The 9,637-nt window shown below is 43.7% G+C and overlaps 1 protein-coding gene across 2 annotated transcripts in view; it reads left to right on the forward strand.

The window, feature by feature from the left end:
- HSD17B6 (hydroxysteroid 17-beta dehydrogenase 6) overlaps positions 1-9,637 on the forward strand; it is a 39,887-nt gene that overhangs the window by 2,431 nt on the left and 27,819 nt on the right. The window lies entirely within an intron of this gene.

Raw genomic sequence — 9,637 nt, forward strand, 5'->3', positions numbered from 1 at the left:
TTGTATTTTTAGTAGAGACAGGGTTTCACTAGGTTGGCCAGGCTGCTCTGAAACTCCTGGCCTCAAGTGATCCACCTGCCTTGGCCTCCTAAAGTGTTGGGATTACTGGTGTGAGCCACTGTGTCTAGCTTTGCCTTGCACTTTTATCTTATGGAGATGGTTTCTCTCCTTAAACCTCATGAACCAACTTCTGCTGGCTTCAAACTTCTGCAGCTTTCTCACCTGTTTCAGCTTTTATAGAATTAAAGAGGGTAGCCTTGCTGTGGGTGAAGCTTTGGCTTAAGGGAAGTTATGGCTGGTTTGATCTTCTATTCAGCCTACTAAAAGTTTCTCCATATCAGCAATAAGGCTGTTTCACCTTCTTATCATTTGTGTGTTCCCTGAAGTAGCACTTTTAATTTTCTTCAGGAACTTTTCCAGGAAGGAACTTTTCCAGGCCAGGCCTGATAGCTCACACCTGTAATCCCAGCTCTTTGGAGGCCAAGGTGGGTGGATTGCTTGAGTCAGGGAGTTCAAGACCAGCTTGGGCAACATGGCAAAACCCTGTCTCTACCAAACCAAACCAAAGAAACAAAAAAGCCCAGAAAAATTAACAGGGTGTGGTGGCATGCATCTGTGGCCTCAGTTGTTCAGCAGGCTGAGGTGGGAGGATCGCTTGAGTCAGACAGGCAGAGGTTGCAGTGAGCCAATATCGTGCCATTGCACTCCAGCCTGGGTGACAGAGTAAGACCCTGTCTCAAATTTAAGGCCAAGTGCAGTGGCTCATGCCTGTAATGCCAGCACTTTGGGAGGCCAAGGTGGGAGGATTGCCTGAGTCCAGGAGTTTGAGACCAGCCTGGGCAACATAGCGAGACCTCATCTCTATAAAAACTACAAAAATCAGTCAGGTGTGGTGGTGCAGGCCTGTGGTGCCAGCTACTTGGGAGGCTGGGGTGGGAGGATCACTTGAGCCCAGGAGGCAGTGGGTGCAGTGAGCCAGGATTGGAACACTGCACTCCAAGCTGGGCAACAGACTGAGACCCTGTTTCAAAAAAAAAGAACTTTTCCTTCGTATTTACAACTTGGCTAACTGCTTGGTGTAAGGGGCCTAGGTTTTGGTCTGTCTCAGCTTTCAACATTGCTTTCTCACTAAGCTTAATCATGTCTACCTTTTGATTTAAAGTGAGAGGTGTGGGGCTCTTTTCTTCACTTGAGTACTTAGAGGTCATTGTAGGGTTGTTAATGGACTTAGTTTCAATATTATTGCATGTCAGGGAATAGGGAGGCCTGAGGAGAGGGAGAGAGAGAGGAGAACAGCAGACTGGTGGAACAGTCAGAACACACACAACATTTATTGATTAAGTTTGTCTTCTTATATGGGCACAGTTCGTTGCACCCGCAAACAATTACAACAGTACATCAAAGATCACTGATCACGGATCACTGTAACAGGTACAATAATAATGAAAAAGTTTGAAATATTGCAAGGATTACCAAAATGTGACATAGAGACATGAAGCAAACACATGCTATTGGAAAAATTGCACTAATAGACTCACTCTATGTAGGGTTGCCACAAAGCTTCAATGTGTAAAAATGCAATATCTATGGAGCATAATAATATGTGAAGCACAATAAAATGAGGTATATGCCTGTACATAGCTTTTGCCATGATGTCAGTTACCATTTTATGAATTTATCCCTCATGAGAACTCTATGTGATAGGTGCCAACATTATCCCTATTTTCTTTTTCTTTTTTTTTTTGAGACAGAGTCTTGCTCTGTTGCCCAGGCTGGAGTGCAGTGATTCGATCTCTGCTCACTGCAAGCTCCGTCTCCCGGGTTCACGCCTTTCTCCTACCTCAGCCTCCCGAGTAGCTGGGACTACAGGCTCCCGCCATCACGCCTGGCTAATTTTTTTTTTGTATTTTTTTAGTAGAGACAGAGTTTCACTATGTTAGCCAGGATGGTCTCGATCTCCTGAACTCGTGATCTGCCCACCTCAGCCTTCCAAAGTGCTGGGATTATAGGTGTGAGCCACTGCACCCACCCTCCTTTTTTTTTTTTTTTTTTTTTTTTACCCTTTTCCTGTTTAGAAAAAAAAAGTACAGCTCGCTGCCGGCACTCATTTAATTTTACATAAGCACACTCTTTGAGGCGGAAACAAATCTGACTGATTTTCAATGTCAAAATAAAATATAAAAACTGTTCTTGGACTTTCTTCCTTCCTTCCTTCTTTCCTTCCTTCTTTCTTTTTTTTGAGATAGAGTCCCACTTAGTCACCCAGTCTGGAGTGCAGTGGTGCAATCTTGGCTCATTGCACCCTCTGCCTCCCGGGCTCAAGCCATTCTCCTGCCTCAGCCTCCCGAGTAGCTGGGATTACAGGTGCCCGCCAACATGCCTGGCTAATTTTTGTATTTTTAGTAGAGATGGGGTTTCACTATGTTGGCCAGGCTGGTCTTGAACTCCTGACCTCAGGCGATCTGCCTGCCTCAGCCTCCCAAAGTGCTGGGATTACAGGTAGGAGCCACCGCGCCTGGTCTCTTGGAGTTATTTCTAAACAGAACTAACATTAAAGTCATTGGAATAATTAGAATCGTTGTTTTGGAAAAATCGGGTTCATCAAATGAATCTTTGGCCAACAATTGTTCAAGAATGATGTTAACATCGTACATAGGAATTCAGCATTTTCTAGGATTTGACAGTTTTAGTGATCAGAATTACTGTATTTTGTAAGTGGAAATACCACTACTGAAAATAGAATGCTGTGTTTTTTGTTTCCAAACATTATACTAGAGCAATGTGAAAATAATAATAACAGTGAGATATTTCACAGCAAAGTTATCTCTGGATAAATGCTGCAGCTACAAGTGCTGCCAGCAAGTATTCTTGGGGCAAATGGGAAAAGGGCTAAATTTAAAATTTATTGTTATTTTTATTTTTTGTAGAAATGGGATCTCACCATCTTGCCCAGGCTGGTCTTGAACTTCTGGGCTCAAGCAATCAGCCCACCTTGGGCTCCCAAAGTGCTGGGATCACAGGCATGAGCCACCATACCCAGCCTTTTCCTATTTTAAAGAAGGGGGAATATGCAGAGAGCTTAAGTAAATTTGTCCAAAGTCACACAGCTGGTAAGTGGGTAAGTGGGAGAGACATTAAGCAGAGAATCAGAAAAATTGGCTCTAGAGTATGTGTGTTTAACCCCAAAACTATATGCTGTATCTCTACAGGGAGTCATTGGGAAGGTTAAATGAGATAAACTAAGGAATGTCTGGCACACACACTCAATAGTTCAGAACCACTCAATGTGAGAAAGCTATTATATCATTTTTTTTTTCTTTTGTGAGACAGAGTTTCACTCTGTAGCCCAGGCTGAAGTGCAGTGGCACAATCCCGGCTCACTGCAAGCTCTGCTTCCCTGGTTCATGCCATTCTCCTGTCTCAGCCTCTGGAGTAGCTGGGACTACAGGCACCCACCACCACACCCGGGTAATTTTTTGTATTTTTAGTGGAAACAGGGTTTCACCGTGTTAGTCGGGATGGTCTCGATCTCCTGACTTCGTGATCCACCCACCTCAGCCTCCCAAAGTGCTGGGATTACAGGCATGAGCCACCTCGCCTGGCTGAAAGGTATTATATCTTAAAAGTGCCCTGGGCCGAGTGAGGTGGCTCACGGCTGTAATCCCAGCACTTTGGGAGGCTGAGGCAGGCGGATCACGAGGTCAGGAGAACAAGACCATCCTGGCCAACATAGTGAAACCCCATCTCTACTAAAAATACAAAAATCAGCTGGGTGTGGTGGCACGTGCCTATAGTCCCAGCTCCTCGGGAGGCTGAGGCAGGAGAATCACTTGAACCAGGGAGTCGGAGGTTTTAGTGAGCCGAGATGGTGCCACTACACTGCAGCCTGGCGACAGAGTGAGATGGCATAGAGGCCTTTATCTCAAATGCCACTGGGAGGCGGTATCATCATTCAGTTTGTTTCCCTTTGTGCTTTCATCCACATAGGTGCAAACCCCTTTTCTCCTTCAGTCCTTTCACTACCTGGCTCTACCATCCTTTTAAGTCTTTTTTGGAAGTATTATCTATCAGCCTCAAGTTTCTCTCCCCATGTTGTTTGCAGACTTTGACACTTGCCTCACAGATTGCCTGTATAGTTTAAGTCCTATTGTTATTCTGGATGTTTTTGGCATCTAAAAGGATGATCTGTTCTGTAAAGGTATGGTTAATTCAGTCATTCATGAATTCATTCATTTATTCCACAAATAGGTAATGAACGTATGTGTTGGGCACTGAGATGAACTGTGGGGAAAATAATTAATGACATGGTTTCTGCCTCTCAGAAAGTTATAGCATACTACGGGCAACAGACACAAATAAAAAAGTGTAATGAATGAGCCGGGCACCGTGGCTCATGTCTGTAATCCTAGCACTTTGGTAGGCTGACTCAGGTGGATCACTTGAGCTCAGAAATTTGACACCAGCCTGGCCAACATGGCGAAACCGCGTCTCTACAAAAAATACAATAATTAGTGTGGCATGGTTGCTCATGCCTGTAGTCCCAGGTACTTGGGAGGCTGAGGTGGATTGCTTGAGTCCAGGAGGTCAGGGCTACAGTGAGCTGTGATTGTGCCACTGTACTCCAGCCTGGATGATAGCGCAAGACTCTGTCTCAAAAAAAAAAAAAAAAAAGAAAAGAAAAGAAAAAAAAAAAGAAAAGGTGTAATGAAGTGTTATAGGTGCATTTTTAACCCAGTTGTCTATTTGTTTTGCCATGTTCTTAAGACGTGGATAAGATTGGTACAGAGAACACAGGCACAAAAGTATAAATGTCACTTTTGGGAAGCTGCCAATAGTTTCATATGGACAGACCCCAGACTTCAAGGGAGGGCATAGTGAGAGATGGTGTGAAGAGGTAAGCCATGGTCAGAGCATTGCCTGCCAAGTTAAGGAGTGTGGAAGTAAAAATTATTCATCATCTACTTTATTTGGTTAAAATTAAAATAAACTATTGATCCTATGAATATTTGATGAGAAGCCTTGGAAGTTAAAATCCTGTTGAAGTAAGTTGCTTGAAAACTTGAAATAATCCTATGTTAGTTATTTTCCTCATTAATAAAATAAAAAAGAGAAGATTAGAAAATACGTTACAGGACCAACAGCTTTGTATGCCCACTGCACAGCAACAGACCGATACATTGAGACAGTAGGGTTTGCAGCAGAGAAAGAGTTTAATGATTGCAGGGTGGCTTAGCAAGGAGATGAGAGGAGATCTTCAAGTCCATCTCCCTGAGGAGTTCTGGGCTGGGGTTCTTAAGGGGATTGTGGAGAGTGAGGGGCTGGAAAATTGGGGTCATTGAGTGGTTGGGGTCAAGGGGATAAAGCGTCAGGATGTGGAAACTGCATTCTTTGGTGAGTCAGCTCCTCGTATGATCCTTCAGAACTGCTGATGTCAATAGGGTCCTTCAGATCCACTGATGTCATTAGTTTCACTGGTGTGTAGGACCTGAAAGGATATCTCAAATGGAAAACAACATTTTATAATGTTCAAGTTGTCATCTATAATAGAGCAGTTAAGGAGAACTACACTATCCAATCTGTGTGATTCTAGGACAATATGCCCTAAACAACGATGAGAGAGCAGGTCAGAAAGCCAGCTGACATAATGACTAATGCTGAATGTGTTGCAAGCTTGGTTTATTTTCATTTCTTTCCGTCTCTTCTTTCCTGATTAATTTTAAAAGGTTTATAAGGACAGTTCCAAATATGTTCTATTGACACAGGAGCATAATAAACAAAAGGAGAATGGGGCCATAGTCACATCTCAGTTTAAATATGATAAGCTCTGTCTCTTGTTATCATAAACTATTGAAAAGTAGCAGAGAGTACTGTCATATTTGTTTAAATGCCGGAGTTTTAGATTGATCTCACAGGAATGTTCCTTCTAACAGAGCACGTGATGATCACAAAGCCAATAAAACATGTTCTGGGACATTGCAATTGCTCTTTAATCTATTTGATGCGTTTGGTATAGTAAACTGAGTTTTTAAAACCTAAACTATAAATTAACCTACCAGACTTTAGATAAGCAATCTGCCAACATAAATATTGTGTAGGTTCTTTTGTTAGCCATAAAGCTATACATCTTTTGGCTCTAGCTGTCTTCTAGTAGACTGCTTCACATAAAGGATTCACAGATTCACATTAAAGCACAACATCGTCTTGTTCCTTCACAGGAATTTGGATTTGTCTGAAGACAATGGGAAGCCATGGAAAGTTTTGTTTCTTTTTTTTGCAATGACTCTTGGGTTCAAGCAATTCTCATGCATCAGCTTCCCGAGTAGCTGGAATTACAGGCGTGTGCCACCATTCCCAGCTAATTTTTTTGTATTGTTAGTAGAGGTGGGGTTTTGCCATGTTGGCCAGCTGGTCTCGAACTCCTGACCTCAAGTGATTCACCTGCCTTGGCCTCCCAAAGTGCTGGGGTTACAAGCGTGAACCACCATTTCTGGCCCATGGAAGGGTTTTAAGCAGAGTAGAAACATAGTCAGAGTTGTGTTTTATTTATTTATTTATTTGATAGGGTCTCACTCTGTCATCCAAGCTGGAGTGCAGTGGCATGATCATGGCTCACTGCAGCCTCCACCTTCCCAGGCTCAGGTGATCCTCCCACCTCAGCCTCCTGAGTAGCTGGGAGTACACCACCACACCTGGCTAATTTTTGTATTTTGTGTAGAGACGGGGTTTTGCCATGTTGGCCAGGCTGGTCTCGAACTCCTGGGCTCAAGTGATCTTCCCACCTCAGCCTTCCAAAGTGCTGGGATTACAGGTGTGAGCCACCACCCCTGGCCTCAGAGTTGTGTTTTATAAATAAACTCTGGAGCCCTGTAGAGGGAAAATAGGAGGGGAGAGAGCAACCAGAGGTGGAGCAATCCTAGCAGACTGTTGCCGGAATCCAGGTGAGAAATACTCATGGCCTGAACTAAGGCAGTAAAGTGGAGACGGAAGGGATGGGATAGACATAATGACTTAAGGAAGTAGAATTAATACTGATTGGACATGGGGGATGAGGAAGGGGTCTAGGATGATTCCCAGGTTTCAGACTTGGGCAACTGGATGGAAGGGAGTTGTCTGGCATCTATTAGGCACTTACTAAATTTGTTGAATACATGTGCAGATAGGGAATAACATGAAAATGAGGAGAAGGACCAGATTACAGTGAATCATCATTATTTTGGTTTTGAATGTGTTGAGTCTGAGGTACTGCTGTGATTCTCCCTAAGTATGATTTTACTATGGGGTCATACTGTGACTCCTCACATTTAATATAAAATGAAAAATGAGCAAAAGATTTGAATAGGCATTTCACCAAAGAAGGCAAACAAATAGCCAATAAGCACATTAAAGGATGCTCAACATCGTTAGTCATTAGGGAAATGCAAATCAAAATCACAATGAGATATCAATCCATACCAACTAGGATGGCTAATATTAAAAAAGATAATATGGCTAGGTGCGGTGGCTCATGCCTGTAATCCCAGCACTTTGGGAGGCCAAGGTGAGTGGATCACTTGAGGTCAGGAGTTCGAGACCAGCCTAGTCAACATGGCAAAACCTCGTCTCTACTAAAAATACAAAAATTAGCCAGGCATGGTGGCATGCGCCTGTAATCCCACCTACTCAGGAGGCTGAGGCGGGAGAATCACTTGAATCCAGCACGCAGAGGTTGCAGTGAGCTGAGATCGTGCCACTGCCCTACAGCCTGGGCGACAGAGTGAGACTTCCTCTCAAAAAAAAAAAAAAATAAATAAAGATAGTGTTGGTGAGCATGTGGAGAATTTGGAACCCTCATATGAAGCTGGTGAGATTGTAAAATGATGCAGCCTCTTTGGAAAACAGTTTGGAGACTTCCTCAAAATGTTAAAAATAGAGTTATCATTTGACCCAGCAACTTCACTCTTAGGATATATATATTCAAGAGACTTGAAGGCATATGTCTACACAAAAAACCTATATGTAAATATTCATTTCAACATTATTCATAATAACACAAAAAAGCAGAAACAACCCAAATGTTTATCAACTGATGAATGCATAAACAAAATGTGGAATAGTCACACAATGGAATATGATTCAGACATTAAAATGAAGTACTGATAAATAGATGAACCTTGAAAACATTATGCTAAACAGAAGAAGCCAGTCACAAAGGCCACATATTGTGTGATTCCATTTATATGAAATGTCCAGAATAGGCAAATCCACAAACATGGAAAGTAGATTACTGGTTGCCAGGAGTAGGGTGGGGGAGGAGAGAATGGGAGGTGACTGCTAAGGAGTATGGGGTTCCTTTTTTTTTTTTTTTTTTTGAGACGGAGTCTCGCTCTGTCGCCCAGGCTGGAGTACAGTGGCCGGATCTCAGCTCACTGCAAGCTCCGCCTCCCGGGTTTACGCCATTCTTCTGCCTCAGCCTCCCCAGCAGCTGGGACTACAGGCGCCCGCCACCTCGCCCGGCTAATTTTTTGTACTTTTTTTTAGTAGAGACGGGGTTTCACCATGTTAGCCAGGATGGTCTCCATCTCCTGACGTCGTGATCCGCCCGTCTCGGCCTCCCAAAGTGCTGGGATTACAGGCTTGAGCCACCGCGCCCGGCCGAGTATAGGGTTCTTTTGGGGGTAATAAAAGTGTTCTGAAACTAGATAGTGACGATTGTTGCACAACCCTGTGAATATACTAAAACCCACTGAATTGTACACTTCAAAAGAGTGAGTTGTATGATATGTGAATTATGCCTCAATAAAGCTGTTATAAAATATATATATATTATATATATATATAGGGTTACAACCCTAGGTCCAGGGCTCAAGCTATGAAACAGCTGCAGTTCTTTCAGAAAGGTGACTAAGCCAGCCCCAGTTTGCAGCAGCTGATCTCAGGTTGGCAGTCTTAAGAAGTGGGCTTTGCTAAAATCAACATGCCCTCCGACCCCTTTCCAGCAGGGGATTTGCATTCCAGCATTCCATTTTAAATTAGAGGATGCGGCCAGGCACCGTGGCACATGCTTGTAGTCCTAGCACTTTAGGAAGCTGAGGCAGGCAGATTGCTTGAGCCCAGGAGTTCGAGACCAGCCTGGGCAAGCTGGTGAAACCCCATCTCTACAAGAAAAAAAAAAAAAGAAAACAACAACAACAACAACCCCCAAAATTAGCTGGGCATGGTGACCTATGCCTTTAGTCCCAGCTACTCTGGAGGCTGAGGTGGGAAGATCACTTGAGCCTGGGAGGTCGAGGCTGCAGTGAGCCCAGATTGTGCTACTGCACTCCAGACTGGGTGACAGAGGGAAACCCTGTCTCAGTAAATAAATAGAGGGCTGGGTGCGGTGGCTCATGCCTGTAATTCCAGCACTTTGGGAGGCCAAGATGGGTGGATCACTTGAGGCCAGGAGCTCGAGACCAGCCTGGCCAACTTGGTGAAACCCCATCTCTACTAAAAATACAAAAATTTCTACAGGCACCTATAATCCCAGCTACTCCAGAGGCTGAGGCAGGAGAATTGCTTGATCCAAGGAGGTGGAGGTTACAGTGAGCTGAGATCGTGCCACTACACTCCAGCCTGGGTGACAGAGTGAGAGTCTGTCTCAAAAAAAAAAAAAAAAAAA

This window comes from Piliocolobus tephrosceles, chromosome 10, assembly GCF_002776525.5.
Source record: "Piliocolobus tephrosceles isolate RC106 chromosome 10, ASM277652v3, whole genome shotgun sequence".
NCBI classification, from domain to species: Eukaryota; Metazoa; Chordata; class Mammalia; order Primates; family Cercopithecidae; genus Piliocolobus; species Piliocolobus tephrosceles.